The sequence below is a fragment of the Chiloscyllium plagiosum genome, unplaced genomic scaffold (genome assembly GCF_037043375.1).
Source record: "Chiloscyllium plagiosum isolate Xiang-an unplaced genomic scaffold, Cpla_swu_hap1 HiC_scaffold_3, whole genome shotgun sequence".
In the NCBI taxonomy this organism is placed as follows: Eukaryota; Metazoa; Chordata; class Chondrichthyes; order Orectolobiformes; family Hemiscylliidae; genus Chiloscyllium; species Chiloscyllium plagiosum.
The window spans coordinates 60229092-60247907 of record NW_028270141.1 but is presented as its reverse complement, the minus strand read 5'-3'; positions in this window follow the sequence as shown (position 1 = coordinate 60247907).

The following is an 18816-nucleotide window of genomic DNA, read 5'->3' as shown; positions in this document are numbered from 1 at the left end:
CTTCACCTAACTCTACGGGCAATTTAGCATAGCCAATTCACCTAACCTGCACATCTTTAGACTGTGGGAGGAAACCGGAGCACCCGGAGGAAACCCACGCAGACACAGGGAGAATGTGCAAACTCCACACAGATAGTTGCCTGAGGTGGGATTTGAAAGACTCAACAAACAATCAAGATATTTTTTGATGTATAATTTCAGTTACATCACACTGTAAACTTTTGCTATAATTCCATGTCTTACAATTGTGTCCTCCACAACCACCTGATGAAGGAGCTAGTGCTTCCAATTAAACCTGTTGGACTATAACCTGGTGTTGTGTGATTTTTAACTAAACTTATGAGTTGCCTGAAAGCATTCGAAAAGTGTACTTGAATATGCAAACTAGAGACGACTAAAAGGCCAAAGCTCATAAGACCATAAGTCTGCAGAGGGATATAGGTAGGTTAAGTGATTTTTTGCCCAATCACTTAACCTATCTATATCCCTTTGCAGACTCTGTGTCATTCTCATCGCTTGTCTTCCTACCTATTTTAGTGTCATCAGCAAACTTTCATTTTCCTTATTGTCGCCCTAGCACCAATCCATGTGACATTCCACTAGTTTCAAGTTGCTTTCCTGAAAGTACCCTCTTTATCCTAAATGCCTATCTTCTATTAGTTAGCCAATCCTTTATCCATGCTAATATACAAGCTTTAACTTCATAAGTGCTTATCTAAATAAATAGGAAGTGAGGACTGCAGATGCTGGAGATCAGAGCTGAAAATGTGTTGCTGGAAAAGCGCAGCAGGTCAGGCAGCATCCAAGGAACTGGAGAATCGACGTTTCAGGCATAAGCCCTTCTTCAGGAAGAAGGGCTTATGCCCGAAACGTCGATTCTCCTGTTCCTTGGATGCTGCCTGACCTGCTGCGCTTTTCCAGCAACACATTTTCAGCTCGTATATAAATAAGTAGCCTAGCATCTTGTATTTAATCAAACATCTTCTTGAAATCAAAATATATTACATTGCTGCTTCCCCTTTTTATATCCTGCGTGTTACCTTCTCAAAGAATCCTGATAAATCTGGCAAGCATGATTCCCCTTTCACGAAGCAATGCTGAATGAGTGCTAAGAAAGTATGTGAAAAGCCCAGTGATGCATCCAATACCAGTGTATGAAATGGTGGGTGCCTGTTGTAGTGCAAAACAGCTGTATGATGTCAGTGATCTCTAAGTATAACAGTGAGGTTCTGAACTGTTATTCTGAGATGTGATATAATGATGAGATGAGCCTTTGCTGATACTGACTTCGATGATTGGAGGTGGTCATTGTCCATGGTCCATGCCCTAAGGTATTTAGAATGCAGGCAAATATTGGAGCCTGGAAAAGATACCTGTGATTTGCTGCCACCAGGGAACTGCTCTAATTTTCCATTTAGGTATGGAACCATCTTGTTTCTTACTGGTACTTGGAAATAAATGAGTGAGATGGTAATAATGAAATGATAATGCTTGCAAACAGGGCTTTCACCAGTTTCTAACAAGCTTCCCATCCAGGCACTAAAACCTGAAGGGGAATATTGGACATTTTTTTACTAGATGTTGCTAGACATCGCTTAGCGTTTTCTCCCAACTCTGATGCTATTGTCACATCATTCAGATACTAGGAAAATCCTGAGTTGGCAGAATGTGACAGGATCTTGACTACAGCAATCAATTATGTTGTTGCTGCTGCTAGGATCACATTGAGATTGTTGGCTCACTTCCATGAGGAGAGATGATGATTAATGGTATTGTCAGTGGAATAGTAATCCAGAACACTAGTACGTTGTTCTGGCGACATGGGTTCAAATCCTACTGTACCAGATGGTGAAATTTGAATTTTTATTTCACTTGTAGATTGTGGGCGTTACTGGCTAGTCAGCATTTATTGCCCATCCCTAGTTGCCGGAGAGAGCTGGTGAGCTGCCTTCTTGGACTGCTGCAATCCACATGCTGTAGGTTGACCCATAAGTCCCTGAGGGAGGGAATTCCATGATTTTGATCCAGCAACAGTGAAGGAACAGTGATCTATTTCTAGTTAAAACTGGAATAAAAATCTAGTGTAGTAGTGATAATGTAACAAATGTCAATAGTCATAAAATCACATTTGGTTCACTTAAGGAAAGGAATTACCCAAGATTACCCAGCCTGGCTTACATGCGACTCAAATCCCACAAATAGGATTGACTCTTAACTGCTCACTGGGCAATTAGGGATGAGCAATAAATGCTGGGCCCAGCTGGTGACACCCACATCCTATGAATACATTTTTCAAATGCCCAGTGATTGGGCTGAAGACTGGCACTGAGCAGTACTGTGAAACAGACACAGCATGAAACATATCAATGAAGAATACTGTCAACGAGGGCAAAATAGCTCTGCACAGCCATGGTTGGAACTCATTTGAGAGACATTTGCAGTGAACAAATGGACCTGTTACCACTGTGGTAGACATTGTTATCTGGAGCACATTTGTGAGAAACGCAGAAACTAAAGAGGAGCATGTGACCCATTCCTCACCCCTCAGGCCACTGGAGTGAAATTTGGTGGTGTTCATTCATTCCTTCATTTTCTTATTGTCCTCTAATACCAACATAAAGGGAAAGTAGTCCTTTATTGGCTGTTATAAGTGACTCAAGTGACCTCAGGGCACCTCCTCTGCCATTTCTCTCTTTGCTGGCAAAATGGCATGCCATGGAGGACACAGGGTGTGCCACCTAATGTTTCCGCTCTGTAATTTTTCCAGTCTTACCACCTCCACTTTTTTTTTTCAAAAGGCTAGTAAAGCTAAACCCATTGAGTAGAACATAAAACAGAATGAGGAAATCAGAGCCAATTGCGGAATTGCAAAGAAACTGTGCCAAAATCGCCTGCTGCCAATACCCAACCCAAGTGGCAACCTTGCTGGTGGGCAGGGGGGTATTTAATGGAATGAGAGGGTGGGGAATGGAGATCCTGCCACCTTGCCTGAACCTCAACCAAGTAAATGGCAGGAAGGCCCATAAATAGTCTTCCTGCAATTAATGCTTCCTTAAGGGATTCATCCTGCCATGACTGATAATAATCCAACAGAAGACCCACCATATGGACAGTATGATGAGCAAACCTATGCAGAGCTGCGAGCAATCTTCAAAAGAGGGAATTGGTGCCCTCGTTAAAAAACATTCAGTGCCTGATCAAGGGACTGATATCAGAAAGGGGCAGTTCCTGTGAGTTGACACCATACCATTGCTATTAATTACCGTCCCACTTGACATCCTTCTCATGACCAATGCCATTTAGTCATATAGATGTACAGCATGGAAACAGACCTTTCGGTCCAACTCGTCCATGCCAACCAGATATTCCAACCCAATCTAGTCCCACCTGCCAGCACCCAGTCCATATACCTTCAAACTCTTCCTATTCATATACCCATCCACTTGCCTTTTAAGTGTTGCAATTGTATTAGCCTCTACCACTTCCTCTGGGAGCTTATTCCATACACATGCCACCCTCTGCATGAAAATGTTGTCCCTTAGGTCTCTTTTATATCTTTCCCCTCTTAGCCTTCTAGTTCTGGACTCTCCTAGCCCAGGGAAAAGACTTTATCTATTTATCCTATCCTTGCCCCTTAGGATTTTATAAACCTCTATAAAGTCACCCCTCAGCCTCTGACGCTCCAGGGAAAACAGCTCCCAGCCTATTCAGCCTCTCCCTATAGCTCAAATCCTCCAACTCTGGCAATGATCTTGTAAATCTTTTCTGAACCCTTTCAAATTCTACAATATCCTTCTGATAGGAAGGAGACCAGAACTGCATGCAATATTCCAACAGTGGCCTAACCAACATTGTGTACAGCCGCATCATGACTCCCCGACTACTGTACTCAATGCACTGACCAATAAAGGAAAGCATACCAAACGCCTTCTTCATTATCCTATCTACCTGTGACTACTTTCATGGAGCTATGAAACTGCACTCCAAGGTCTCCTAGTTCAGCAACACTGTGTAGGACCTTACCATTAAGTGTATAAGTCCTGCTAAGATTTGTTTTCCCAAAATGCAGCACCTCACATTTATCTAAATTAAACTCCATCTGCCACCCCTCAGCCCATTTTAGAGGAAAGGGTAAAGAGATAATTCTGTATAGGAGTGAGAGTAACAGGCTAGTTGTTATGGGTGACTTTAACTTTCCAAATATTGACTGGAAATACTACAGTTCGAGTACTTTAGATGGGTCAGTTTCTGTCCAATGTATGCAGGAGGGTTTCCTGACACAGTATAGAGACAAGCCAACAAGGGGCAAGCCACGTTGGATTTGGTTTTGGGTAATGAACCTGGCCAGGTGTTTGATTTGGTGGTAGGTGATAGTGACCACAATTTGGTTTTGTTTACTTTAGCCATGGAAATGGATGAGTATATACTGCAGGGCAAGAGTTATTGTTGGGGAAAGGTAATTATGATGCAATTAGGCAAGATTTAGGATGCATAGGATGGGGAAGAAAATTGCAGTGAATGTGCACAATTGAAATGTGGAGCTTATTCAACGATCAGCCACCATGGGTCCTTTGTAAGTATGTAGCTGTCAAGCAGGAAGGAAATGGACGAATGAGGGAGCCATGATTGACGAAGTTGAATCTCTTATCAAGGGGAAGAAGAAGGCTTATATTCGAATGAAACGTGAAGGCTCAGTTGGGGCGCTTGACAGTTACAAGTTAGCCATGAAAGATGTAAAGAGAGAGCTAAGGAGAACCAGGACGGGACATGAGAAGTCATTGGCAGATAGGATCAAGGAAAACCCTAAAGCTTTCTATAGGTACATCAGGAAGAAAAGAATGGCCCTAATCTTTCTCTAGTCAATCAAGGATAGTAGTGGGAAATTGTGCATGGAGTTTGAGGAGATGGGGAAGCACTAAATGAATATTTTTCATCAGTATTCACCCTGGAAAAAGATAATGTTGTCAATGAGAATACTGAGATACAGGCTACAAGACTAGACGGGATTGAGGTTCACAGGAGGAGGTGTTAGAAATTCCAGAAAGTGTGAAAATGGATAAATCCCCTGGGCTGATTGGGATTTATTCTAGAATTCTCTGGGAACCAGGGAGGAGATTGCAGAGTCTTTGGCTTTGATCTTTATGTCGTCATTGTCTACAGGAATAGTGCCAGAAGACTGGAGGATAGCAAATGTTGCCCCCTTGTTGAAGAAGGCCTGGAGACACCCTGGTAAATATAGACCAGTGAACCTTACTTCAGTTGTGGGTAAAGTGCTGGAAAGAGTTATAAGAGATGGGATATATAATAATCTAGAGAGGAATAAGTTGCTGAGGGATAGCTAACACGGTTTTGTGAAGGGTAGGTCGTATCTCATAAACTTTATTGAGCTCTTTGCAAAACAGGTGGATGAGGGTAAATCGGTTGATGTGGTGTGAATGGATTTCAGTAAGATGTTTGATGAGGTGCCCCACAGTAGGCTATTGCACAAAATAAGGAGGCAAGGAATTGAGGGTGATTTTGCGGTTTGGATCAGAAATTGGCTAGCTGAAAGAAGACAGAGGGTGGTGATTGATGGGAAGTGTTCATCCTGGAGTTCATTTACTAGCGGTATACCATAAAGATCTGTTTTGGGTCCACTGCTGTTTGTCATTTTTATAGATGACCTAGATGAGGGCATAGAAGGATGGGTTAGTAAATTTACAGATCACCCTAAGGTTGGTAGAGTTGTGGATAGTGCTGAAGGACGTTGCAAGTTACAGAGGGACACAGATAAACTGCAGAGTTGGGTTGAGAGGTGACAAATAGAGTTTAATGCAGACAAGTGTGAAGTGATTCACTTTGGAAGGAGCAACAGGAATAAAGAATACTGGACTCATGGTAAGATTCTTGATAGTGTAGATGAGCAGAGAGATCTCAGTATCCATATATGTAGATCTCTGAAAGTTGCCACCCAGATTGGTAGGGTTGTTAAGAAGGAATACGGTGTGTTAGCTTTTATTGGTAGAGGGATTGAGTTTTGGAGCCACAAGGTCATGCTGCAGCTGTACAAAACTCTGTGCGGCGGCACTTAGAGTACTGTGTACAATTTTGGTCACCGCATTATAGGAAGGATATGGAAACTTTGGAAAGGTTTCAGAGGAGATTTACTAGGGTGTTGCCTAGTATGGAGGGAAGTTCTTGTGAGGAAAGGCTGAGGGACTTGCGGCTATTTTTGTTGGAAAAGAAGGTTGAGAGGTGACATAATTAAGACATATAAGATAATAAGAGGTTTAGACAGAGTGGACAGTGAAAGCCTTTTTACTTGTATGGTGATGGATAGCACAAGGTCACATAGCCTTAAATTTGAGGGATGATAGATATAGGACAGATGTCAGAGGTTTTTCTTACTCAGAGAGTAAACGCCCTGTCTGCAACAGTAATGGACTTGCCAAATTTCAGAGCATTTGAATGGTCATTGAATAAACATATGGATGAAAATGGAATAGTATAGGATAAATAGGCTTCGGATTGGTTCTACAAGTCGGCACAACATCAAGGGCCGAAGGGCCTGTACTGTGCTGTAATGTTCTACATTCTAAGTTAATATCAAAATTGTAAAGTGGGCATAGAAATAGCAAATGAATTTCAACATACGTAAGTGTTAGACATAGCATTTTTGCAAGAAATGTAAGTATTGTAATTTGCGCTTTTAGAAATAGGAACCTGTATGGTTAGAGGAGCAATTGGATCTAAACACAAATATAACAATAACTAAAAGTTGTACCATAGATTAATCAAAACACAAACTAACAGAGAAACCAGAGGATTGTTTTCAAGAGGGAAAGAACTGATGGTAAACATTTTACATTAAAGTTATTTTGAAGATTAATGGAACCATTCCTGGAGTACTGTGCTTGCTCACCATATTGTGAAAAAAGACATAAAGGTATTTAAGAACAATAGAAAAGACTTACTGAATGCTGATGCTGACAGGAGAGGATGAACAAATTAAGCATGTTTCCTCTTAAAAGAAGTCTGAGAGCCTCTGTAAATGTTAACATTATTGAACATTATGAAAGGTTTTAATACAATAGGAGTAGATATGTTTTCACTTGTGCGTCAGAGTAAAGGAACCAAGCAGTCAAATACGAATCCAGAAGAAGCCTCTTTAGCCAGAGAGAGGTGAGAATGTGGAAGTTCCAACCGCACCAAGTAGAGAGTCATACATCACAGAAGTAGCGTCTTCAACCCATGCCGACCAAAATTCCCAAACTAAACTTGTCCCATTTTGTCTGTGTTTGGCTAATATCCCTCTAAACTTTTCCTACTCATGTACCAGACCAAATATCTTTTTAATGTTGTAATTGTACTTGCTTCTGCCACCTCATCTAGCAGTTCATTCTACATAAACAAGGCGTCGTTGGTGGGTAAGTTGTTGGAGGGAATCCTGAGGGACTGGTAAGTATTTGGAAAGGCAAGGACTGATCAGGATAGTCAACATGGCTTTGTGTGTGGGAAATCATGTCTCACAAACTTGATTGAGTTTTTTGAAGAAGTAATAGAGAGAATTGATGAGGGCAGAGCGATAGTTGTGATCTAGATGGACTTCAGTAAGGCATTTGACAAGGTTCCCATGGGAGACTGGTTAGCAAGGTGGAATACTGGGAGAACTAGCCATTTGGATACAGAACTGGCTCAAAGGTAGAAAACAGAGGGTGGTGGTGGAGTGTTGTTTTTCAGACTGCAGGCCTGTGACCAGTGGAGTGCCACAAGGATGGATGCTAGGTCCACTATTTCTTGTCATTTATATAAACGATTTGGATGTGCGCATAAGAGGTATAGTTAGTAAGTTTGCAGATGACACCAAAATTGGAGGTGTAGTGGACAGCGAAGAAGGTTACCTCATATTACAATGGGATCTTGATCAGATGGGTCAATGGGCTGAGAAGTGACAGATGGAGTTTAATTGGATGCGAGCATAAGAGGTACAGTTAGTAAGTTTGCAGATGACACCAAAATTGGAGGTGTAGTGGACAGTGAAGAGGGTTACCTCAGATTACAACAGGATCTGGACCAAATGGGCCAATGGGCTGAGAAGTGGCAGATAGAGTTTAATTCAGATAAATGTGAGGTGCTGCATTTTGGGAAAGCAAATCTTAGCAGGACTTATACACTTAATGGTAAGGTCCTAGGGAGTGTTGTTGAACAAAGAGACCTTGGAGTGCAGGTCCGTAGCTCCTTGAAAGTGGAGTCACAGTAGATAGAACAGTGAAGAAGGCATTTGGTATGCTTTCCTTTATTGGTCAGAGTATTGAGTACAGGAGTTGGGAGGTCATGTTGCGGCTGTACAAGATATTGTCAGGCCACTGTTGGAATATTGCATGCAATTCTGGTCTCCTTCCTATCGGAAAGATGTTGTGAAACTTGAAAGGGTTCAGAAAAGATTTACAAGGATGTTGCGAGGGTTGGAGGATCTGAGCTACAGGGAGAGGCTGAACAGGCTGGGACTGTTTTCCCTGGAGCTTTGGAGGCTGAGGGGTGACCTTATAGAAGTTTACAAAATAATGGGGGGCATGGATAGGATAAATAGACAAAATCTTTTCCCTGGGATTGGGGAATCCAGAACTAGAGGGCATAGGTTTAGGGTGAGAGGGGAAAGATATAAAAGAGACCTAAGGGCAACATTTTCACTCAGAGGGTGGTATGTGTATGGAATGAGCTGCCAGAGGATGTGTTGGAGGCTGGTACAATTGCAACATTTAAGAGGCATTTGGATGGGTATATGTATAGGAAGGGTTTGGAGGGATATGAGCCAGGTGCTGGCAGGTGGGACTAGATTGGGTTGGGATATCTGGTCAGCATGGACAGGTTGGACCGAAGAGTCTGTTTCCATGCTGTACATCTCTATGACTCTAATTTAGATAAATGTGAGGTGCTGCATTTTGGAAAGCTCATCTTAGCAGGACTTAATGGTAAGGTTCTTGGGAATGTTGTTGAACAAAGAGACCTTGGAGTGCAGGTTCATAGGTCCTTGAAAGTGGAATCACGGATAGATAGGATAGTGAAGAAGGCGTTTGGTATGCTTTTCTTTATTGGTCAGAGTATTGAGTACAGGAGTTGGGAGGTCATGTTGCGGCTGTATAGGACATTGGTTAGGCCACTGTTGGAATATTGTGTGCAATTCTGGTCTCTTTCCTATCAGAAAGATGTTGTGAAGCTTGAAATGGTTCAGAAAAGATTTACAAGGATGTTGCCAGCGTTGGAGGATCTGAGCTACAGGAAGAGGCTGAACAGGCTCAGTGGCACAGTGGTTAGCACTGTTGCCTCACAGCGCCGGAGACCCAGGTTCAATTCCTGCCTCAGGCGACTGACTGTGTGGAGGTTGCATGTTCTCCCCGTGTCTGCGTGGGTTTCCTCCGGGTGCTCCAGTTTCCTCACACAGTCCAAAGATGTGCAGGTCAGGTGAATTGGCCATGCTAAATTGCCCGTAGTGTTAGGTAAGGGGTAAATGTAGCGAAATGGGTGGGTTGCGTATCGGCGGGTCGGTGTGGACTTGTTGGGCCGAAGGGTCTGTTTCCACACTGTTATGTAATCTAAATCTAAGGCTGGAGCTGTTTTACTTGGAGCATCGGAGGCTGAGGGGTGACCTAATAGACGTTTACAAAATTATGAGGGGCATGGATAGGATAAATAGACAAAGTCTTTTCCCTGGGGTGGAATCCAGAACTAGAGGGCATAGGTTTAGGGTGAGAGAGGAAAGATATAAAAGAGACCTAAGGTGCAACCTTTTCACTCAGAGGTATGTGTATGGAATGAGCTGCCAGAGGAAATGGTGGAAGTTAATGCAATTGCAACATTGAAAAGGCATCTGGATGGGTATATGAATAGGAAGGGTTTCCATGGATATTGGCCAGGTGCTGATAGGTGGGACTAGATTGGGTTGGGATACCTGGTTGGCATGGACGAGTTGGATTGAAGGATCTGTTTTCGTGCTGTTTCCCTCTGTGAGTCTACAAACACCAGGCTCTGTGTGAAAAAGTTATCCCTCAGGTGCCTTTTAAATCTAACCCCTCTCACTTTCAACCTACACCCTCTAGTTTTAACTCTCTAACCTAGGGAAAAGACTTTGGTTATTCACCTTATCTGTGCATCTCATGGTTTCATAAACCTTCATAAGGTCACCCCTCAACCTCCTCTTCTCCAGGGAAAAATGTTCCAACTATCCAGCTTCTCCTTACAACTCAAACTCTCCAGTCCCAGTCACACACTTCTACATCTTTTCTGGACCCTTCCAATTTAATAACAACCTTCCTCCAGCAGGACGACCAGAACTGAATGCAATACTCCAAAATGGCCTCACCAATGTCTTGTATTGCCACAGCATGACATGTCAACTTCTATGCTCAATACTTTGACCAAATGCCTTCTTCACCACCCTGTCGAATTCTGATACCCCTTTCAAGAAATTCTATACCTGAACCTGAGGTCTTTCTCTGTTTGACAACATTCCTACCATTAACTGTCCTGACTTGCCTCACCATAATTCAACAACTCACATTTATCTAAATAAAAATCCAATTGCCACTTCTCAGCACATTGGCCCAGTTGATCAAGATCCCATTGTACACATAACTAACATATTTCACTATCCACAATACCATCAATTTTGGTGTCATCTAAACATGCCACCTATATTGTCATAGAATCATAGAGATACACAGTGTGGAAACAGACCCTTCGATCAAACTCCTCCATGCCAACCAGATATTCCAACCCAATCTAGTCTCACCTGCCAGCACCTGGCCCATATCCCTCCAAACCCTTCCTATTCATATACCTACCATTAGGGGGTTAGATAGGGTTGACAGTGTGAGCCTTTTCCCGCGTATGGAGTCGGGTATTACAAAGGGGCATAGCTTTAAATTAAGGGGGGGTAGATATAGGACTGAAGTTAGGGGTAGGTTCTTCACTCAGCGAGTCGTAAGTTCATGGAATGCCCTGCCAGTAGCAGTGGTGGACTCTCCCTCTTTATGGGCATTTAAGCGGGCATTGGATAGGTATATGGAGGATAGTGGGTTAGTATAGGTTAGGTGCGCTTGGATCGGCGCAACATCGAGGGCCAAAGGGCCTGTACTGCGCTGTATTCTTCTATGTTCTACCCATCCAGATGCCTTTTAAATGTTGCAATTGTACTATCCTCCACCATTACCTCTGGCAGCCCATTCCACACACAAACACCACCATCTGCATGAAAAGGTTGCCCCTTAGGTCTCTTTTATATCTTTACCCTCTCACCCTAACCTATGCCCTCTAGTTCTGGACTCCCCCACCCCAGGGAAAAGACCTTGTCTATTTACCCTATCCATGCCCCTCAGGATTTTATAAACCACGATAAGGTCACCCCTCATCCTCCGCTGCTCCAGAGAAAACAGCCCCAGTCTATTCAGCCTCTCCCTATAGCTCAAATCCTCCAATCCTGGCAAAATCCTTGTAAATTCTTTCTGAACCCTTTCAAGTTTCACAACATCCTTCCAAGAGGAAAGAAATCAGAATTGCATGCAATATTCCAAAAGTGGCCTAACCAATGTCCTGTACAGCCGCAACACGACCTCCCAACTCTGTACTCAATACTCTGACCAATAAAGGAAAGCATACCAAAAGCCTTCTTCATAATCTTATCTACCTGCGATACTACTTTCAAGGAGCTATGAATCTACACCTCAAGGTCTCTTTGTTCAGTAAAACTCCCTAGGACTTTACCATTAAGTGTATAAGTCCTGCTAAGATTTACTTCCCCAAAATGCAGCACCTCACATTTATCTAAATTAAACTCCATCTACCACTTCTCAGCCCAATGGCCCATCTGATCAAGATCCCATTGTAATCTGAGGTAACCTTCTTTGCTAACCACTACACCTCCAATTTTGGTGTCATCTGCAAACTTATTAACTGTACCTCTTGTGCACACATCCAAATCATTTATATAAATGACAAAAAGTAGTGGACCCAATACCGATCCGTGGGGCACTCCACTGGTCACAGGCCTGCAGTCTGAAAAATAACCCTTCACGACCATCCTTTGTCTTATACCATTGAGCCTGTTCTGTATCCAAATGGTAAGTTCTCCCTGTATTCCATGAGATCTAACCTTGCTAACCAGTCTCCTATGGGGGACCTTTTCGAATACCTTACTGAAGTCCATATAGATCACGGCCACCACTCTGCCCTCAGCAATCCTCTTTGTTGCTTAAAGTCATAGAGTCATAGAGATGTACAACATGGAAACAGACCCTTCGGTCCAACCTGTCCATGCCGACCAGATATCCCAACCCAATGTAGCCTCACTTGCCAGAACCCAGCCCATACCCCTCCGAACCCTTCCTATTCATATACCCATCCAAATGCCTCTTAAATGTCGCAATTGTACCAGCCTCTACAACTTACTCTGGCAGCTCATTCCATACATGTACCACCTTCTGAGTGAAAACGTTGCCCCTTAGATCTCTTTTATCTCTTTCCCCTCTCACCCTAAACTTATGCCCTCTAGTTCTGGACTCCCTGACCCCAGGGAAAAGACTTTGTCTATTTATCCTATCCATGCCCCTAATAATTTTGTAAACCTCTATAAGGTCACCCCTCAGCCTCCGACTCTCCAGCCTCTCCCTGTAGCTCAGATCCTCCAACCCTGGCAACATCCTTGTAAATCTTTTCTAATCTCTTTCAAGTTTCACAATATCTTTCTGATAGGAAGGAGACCAGAATTGCACGCAATATTCCAACAGTGGCCTAACCAATGTCCTGTACAGCCGCAACATGACCTCCCAACTCCTGTACTCAATACTCTGACCAATAAAGGAAAGCATACCAAACGCCTTCTTCACTATCCTATCTACCTGCAATTCCACTTTCAAGGAACTATGAAGCTACACTCCAAGGCCTCTTTGTTCAGCAACACTCCCTAGGACCTTACCATTAAGTGTATAAGTCATGCTAAAATGTGCTTTCCCAAAATGCAGCACCTCGCATTTATCTGAATTAAACTCCATCTGCCACCTCTCAGCCCATTGGCCCATCTGGTCCAGATCCTGAGGTAACCCTCTTCGCTGTTCACTACACCTCCAATTTTGGTGTCATCTGCAAACTTACTAACTGTACCTCGTATGCTCGCATCCAAATCATTTATGTAAATGACAAAAAGTAGAGGACCCACCACCGATCCTTGTGGCACTCCAATGGTCACAGGCCTCCAGTCTGAAAAACAACCCTCCACCACTCCCCTCTGTCTTCTACCTTTGAGCCAGTTCTGTATCCACATGACTAGTTCTCTCTGTATGCCATGAGATGTAACCTTGCTAATCAGTCTCCCATGGGGAACCTTGTCAAACGCCTTACTGAAGTCCATATAGATCACATCTACTGCTCTGCCCTCATCAATCTTCTTTGTTATTTCCTTCAAAAAACTCAATCAAGTTTGTGAGACATGATTTCCCACGCACAAAGCCTTGCTGACTATCCTGAATCAGTCTTTGCCTTTCCAAATACGTATACATCCTGTCCCTCAGGATTCCCTCCAACAACTTGCCCACCACCAATGTCAAGCTCAAGGTCTATAGTTCCCTGGCTTGTCTTTACCGCCCATCTTAAACAGTGGCACCACGTTTGCCAACCTCCAGTCTTCCAGCACCTCACCTGTGACTATCGATGATACAAATATCTCAGCAAGAGGCCCAGCAATCACTTCTCTAGCTTCCCACAGAGTTCTTGGGTACACCTGATCAGGTCCTGGAAATTTATCCACCTCAAGACATCCAGCATTTCCTCCTCTGTAATCTGGACATTTTGCAAGGTGTCACCATCTATTTCCCTACAGTCTATATCTTCCATATCCTTTTCCACAGTAAATACTGATGCAAAATATTCATTTAGTATCTCCCCCATTTTCTGTGGCTCCACACAAAGGCCACCTTGCTGATCTTTGAGTGGCCCTATTCTCTCCCTAATTACCCTTTTGTCCTTAATATATTTGTAAAACCCCTTTGGATTCTCCTTAATTCTATTTGCCAAAGCTATCTCATGTCCCCGTTTTGCCCTCCTGATTTCCCTCTTAAGTATACTCCTACTTTCTTTATACTCTTCCAAGGATTCACTCAATCTATCCTCTCTGTACCTGACATATGCTTCCTTCTTTTTCTTAACCAAACCCTCAATTTCTTTATTCATCCAGCATTCCCTCTACCTACCAGCCTTCCCTTTCACCCTGACAGGAATATACTTTCTCTGGATTCTCGTTATCTCATTTCTGAAGGCTTCCCATTTTCCAGCCGTCCCTTTATCTGCGAATATCTGCCTCCAATCAGCTTTCGAAAGTTCTTGCCTAATATCGTCAAAATTGGCCATCCTCCAATTTCGAACTTCAACTTTTAGATCTGGTCTATCCTTTTCCATCACTATTTTAAAACGTATAGAATTATGGTCGCTGGCCCCAAAGTGCTCCCCCACTGATACCTCAGTCACCTGCCCTGCCTTATTTCCCAAGAGTAGGTCAAGGTTTGCACCTTCTCTAGTAGGTACATCCACTAACTGAATCAGAAAATTGTCTTGTACACACTTAAGAAATTCCTCTCCTTCTAAACCTTTAACACTATGGTAGTCCCAGTCGATGTTTGGAAAGTTAAAATCCCCTACCATAACTAACCTATTATTCTTACGGATAGCTGAGAACTCCTTATGAGTTTGTTTCTCAATTTCCCTCTGACTATTGGGGGTGTCTACAATACAATCCCAATAAGGTGATCATCCCTTTCTTATTTCTCAGTTCCACCCAAATAACTCCCCTGGATGTATTTCCGGGAATATCCTCCCTCAGCACAGCTGTAATGCTATCCCTTATCAAAAATGTGACTCTCCCTCCTCTCTTGCCTCCCTTTCTATCCTTCCTGTAGCATTTGTATCCTGGAACATTAAGCTGCCAGTCCTGCCCATCCCTGAGCCATGTTTCCGTAATTGCTATGATATCCCAGTCCCATGTTGCTAACCATGCGCTGAGTTCATCTGCCTTCCCTGTTAGGCCCTATGCATTGAAATAAATGCAGTTTATTAGTCCTACCTTGTCCCTGCCTGCCCTGACTATTTGACTTACTTCTGTTCTCAGCTGTACCCGTCTCAGATCGATCTCTTTCCTCACTATCTCCCTGGGTCCCACCCCACCCCCCCACCTTACTAGTTTAAATCCTCCAAGCAGTTCTAGCAAATTTCCCTGCCAGTATATTAATACCCTTCCAATTTAGGTTTAATCCATCCTTCTTGTACAGGTCACTTCTACCCCAAAAGAGATTCCAATGATCCAAAAATGTGAATCCTTATCCCATACACCAGCTCCTCAGCCATGGATTCATCTGCTCTGTCCTCCTATTGTTGCCCTCACTAGTTCGTAGCATTGGGAGTAATCCAGATAGTCCTACCCTTGAGGACCTCCTTTTTAAATTCCTGCCTAACTCTCTGTAATCTCCCTTCAGAATCTCAACCTTTTCCCTTCCAATACGTTGGTTCCAATGTGGGCAATGACGTCCTGCTGGCCCCTCTCCCCTGTGAGAACATTCTGCACCATCTCTGAGACATCCTTGATCCTGGCACCAGGGAAACAACACACCATTCTGCTTTTTCTCTGCTGGCCACAGAAACGTCTGTCTGTACCTCTGACTACAGAATCCCCTAACACAATTGATCTCTTGGAAGCCAATGTACCGCTCGTTGCATTTAAGCCAGTCTCAATACCAGAAACTTGGCTGTTCGTGCTACATTCCCCTGAGAATCCATCACCCCCTACATTTTGCAAAACAGCATACCTGTTTGAAATGGGTATATCCACAAAAGACACCTGCACTAGCTGCCTACCTCTCTTACCCTTCCTGGAGTTAACCCATCTATGTGACTGTATTTGAGACTTTCCCCCCTTCCTATAACTGCCATCCATCACATACTGTTGCTGTTGCAAATTCCTCATCGCTTCTGTCTGTCTCTCCAACCGATCCACTCGATCTGATAAGATTCTCATCCAACAGCATTTATGGCAGATATAATCCGCAATAACCCTTAAACTCTCTTTAAACTCCCACATCTGAGAAGAAGTACATATCATTGCAAAGGCCATTTTTGCTCCTTCACAATCTACAGACCCAGAAAATAACACCGTCTTATTCCTCTACAAACACTGCCCCAGGCTAAATTAATAACTATGGCTTATATTTTAAGTTTAATCAAGAGACTTATCTCCAAAAACATATAATCAAGAAAGAATCCACTATACTCACTACTGCAGCCTTTCTCTTGGACAGACTTAAAACAACGATTGACTTATCTGATTCTGTGCTATGAACTTCGCCCAACAGTCCCTCCAAGATTAGTTGTGAATTTCACTGTTTGTTAATTTTCCCAGATGCACTCCGATGTCCAGCGATACACGAATTCAAACGGCAAAGGTGGTAACTGTGCAGGTTCTCTCTCTCTCTCTCTCTCTCTCTCTCTCCTGCACTTCTTCAAAAAACTCAATCAAGTTTGTGAGACAAGATTTCCCACACACAAAGCCATGTTGACTATCCCTATCAGTCCTTGCCTTTCCAAATACATGTACATCCTGTCCCTCAGGATTCCCTCCAACAACTTGCCCACCATCGATGCCAGGCTCACTGGTCTATAGTTCCCTTGCTTTTCCTTACCGACTTTCTTAAATAGTGGCACCACGTTAGCCAACCTCCAATCTTCCAGCACATCACCTGTGACTTTCAATGATGCAAATATTTCTGCAAGAGGCCCAGCAATCACTTCCCTAGCTTCCCACAGAGTTCTAGGGTACACCTGATCAGGTCCTGGGGGGTTTTCCACTTTTATGTGTTTCAAGATATCCAGCACTTCCTCCTCTGTAATATGAACATTTTTCAAGATGTCACCATCTATTTCCTGACATTCTATATCTTCCATGTCCTTTTCCACAGTGAACACTGATGCAAAATACTCATTTAGTAACTCCCTCATCTCCTACGGCTCCACACAAAGGCCATCTTGCTGATCATTGAGGGGCTCTATTCTCTCCCTAGTCCTTAATTTATTTGTAAAGACCTATTGGAACTTCCTTATCTCAATTTGCCAAAGCTATCTCATATCCCCTTTTTGCCCTCCTGATTTCCCTCTTAAATATACTCCTATTGCCTTTATAGTCTTCTGAGCATTCTCCCATCCAAATTGTTTATATAAATGACAATCATTGGTGGACACAGCACCAATCCTTGTGGAACACCGCTGGTAACAGGCCTACAATCTGAAAAACAATTGTTTACTACCACTCTGTCTCCTACTGGGTCAAGCCAAATTTGTATCCAATTGGCTACTTCTCCCTGGATTCCACGTGATCTTACCTTGCAGGTAGACACATTTAAGAAAACTCTAGATAGCAATATGCATATGGAGGCAATATCAGTTTATGTTATTGAAATTAAATGGTGAAGGTCAGGAGAAGGTTCAAGCAGATCATAAGCTGTGCCGTGTTACCTGTTTATATGCTATACCGATGAAGACTAAATCTAAACCAATCTCGATGGAGAATGTCTTGTAGTCTTTGATATTGAAGAGAGAAATGTTGGTCAATGTCGTGGAGTTAATAAACTTTGGTATCAGGAGTATTTTTGCTAAAAATTCTTAAAAGTGATTAAATGATATGTACACTTCTTAAGAGAACAAACAGATATTGAAAAGGGACAGTATGATGGTTCATTTTCATATTTCATTGCTTCACATTACATTAATTAGCCAAGCAATGGCACTCTTACAAACAAGTCATTTTAGCTCAGAACACATCACACCTGTTCTTTTGGATGATGAAGCCTAAGGAAAGTTTTGTTGATATGATCCCACTTCAACTAGTTGCACTATCTAGTTCTGCATCTCTGGAAGCTTCCATTGGATTTTAAGAAGTGCAGAGCAACTGATTCATTTGGAATATGTCTCTGATTTATCAGTTCAAAAGTCACATCTGTGGCATCTGCTGAAGGAAAGGGAATTGTTTCTCCTCAAGTGTTAACTGAGTTTAAACTCTGTGAAAATGAGCCATCATACCATCCCCTTTGATAGATGTAAGAAGGACACAAAGTGGGTCAAGGAGGCATAGACAGGGTGGCAGATGCAGTATAATGTGGCAAAGCTCACCATACTTTATTCCCCAAACTTTGCATTACCAGAAAACTTTCATACATTACTCTTGGTCCCTTGCAAAGTCATTAATTTAAATCTGAAATGGCAGAGACCAAAGTAGTGATGTTTGCAGTACTCTAGCAGGCACAGCCAACTTGAAAATGCTACATTTATCCAAACTCTATGTTCTTGTTTATTAACTAATCATATGAAATGACCTATGAAAGCTAAAATATTACCTCCAACTCCATGAATTCTATTTTACATATTAAACTTTAGAGTGGCATTTTATTAAATGCCTCTTAAAATTCAAATTTAGGTTATAGAGGGACCTGGGTGTATATGTGCACAGATTACCAAAGGTGGCAAGACAGGGCATTTAATAAAGCATACAGTGTCCTCCACTTTATTAAAAGGGGCATCGAGTACAAGAGCAAGGAGTTCATATTGAACTTCTACAAGACACTTGTTAAACTTCAGCTTTAGAATTTGTCTACAGTTGGGGTGCTATACTATAAGAGAGATGTGAAAGTATTGGAGAGAGTGCAGAAGCAATACACAAGAATAGTTCCAGGAATGAGAAACTTCAGTTATGAGGATAGATTGAAAAAGTTGGGACTGTTCTCCTCAAAGATATGAAGGTTGAGAGGAGAT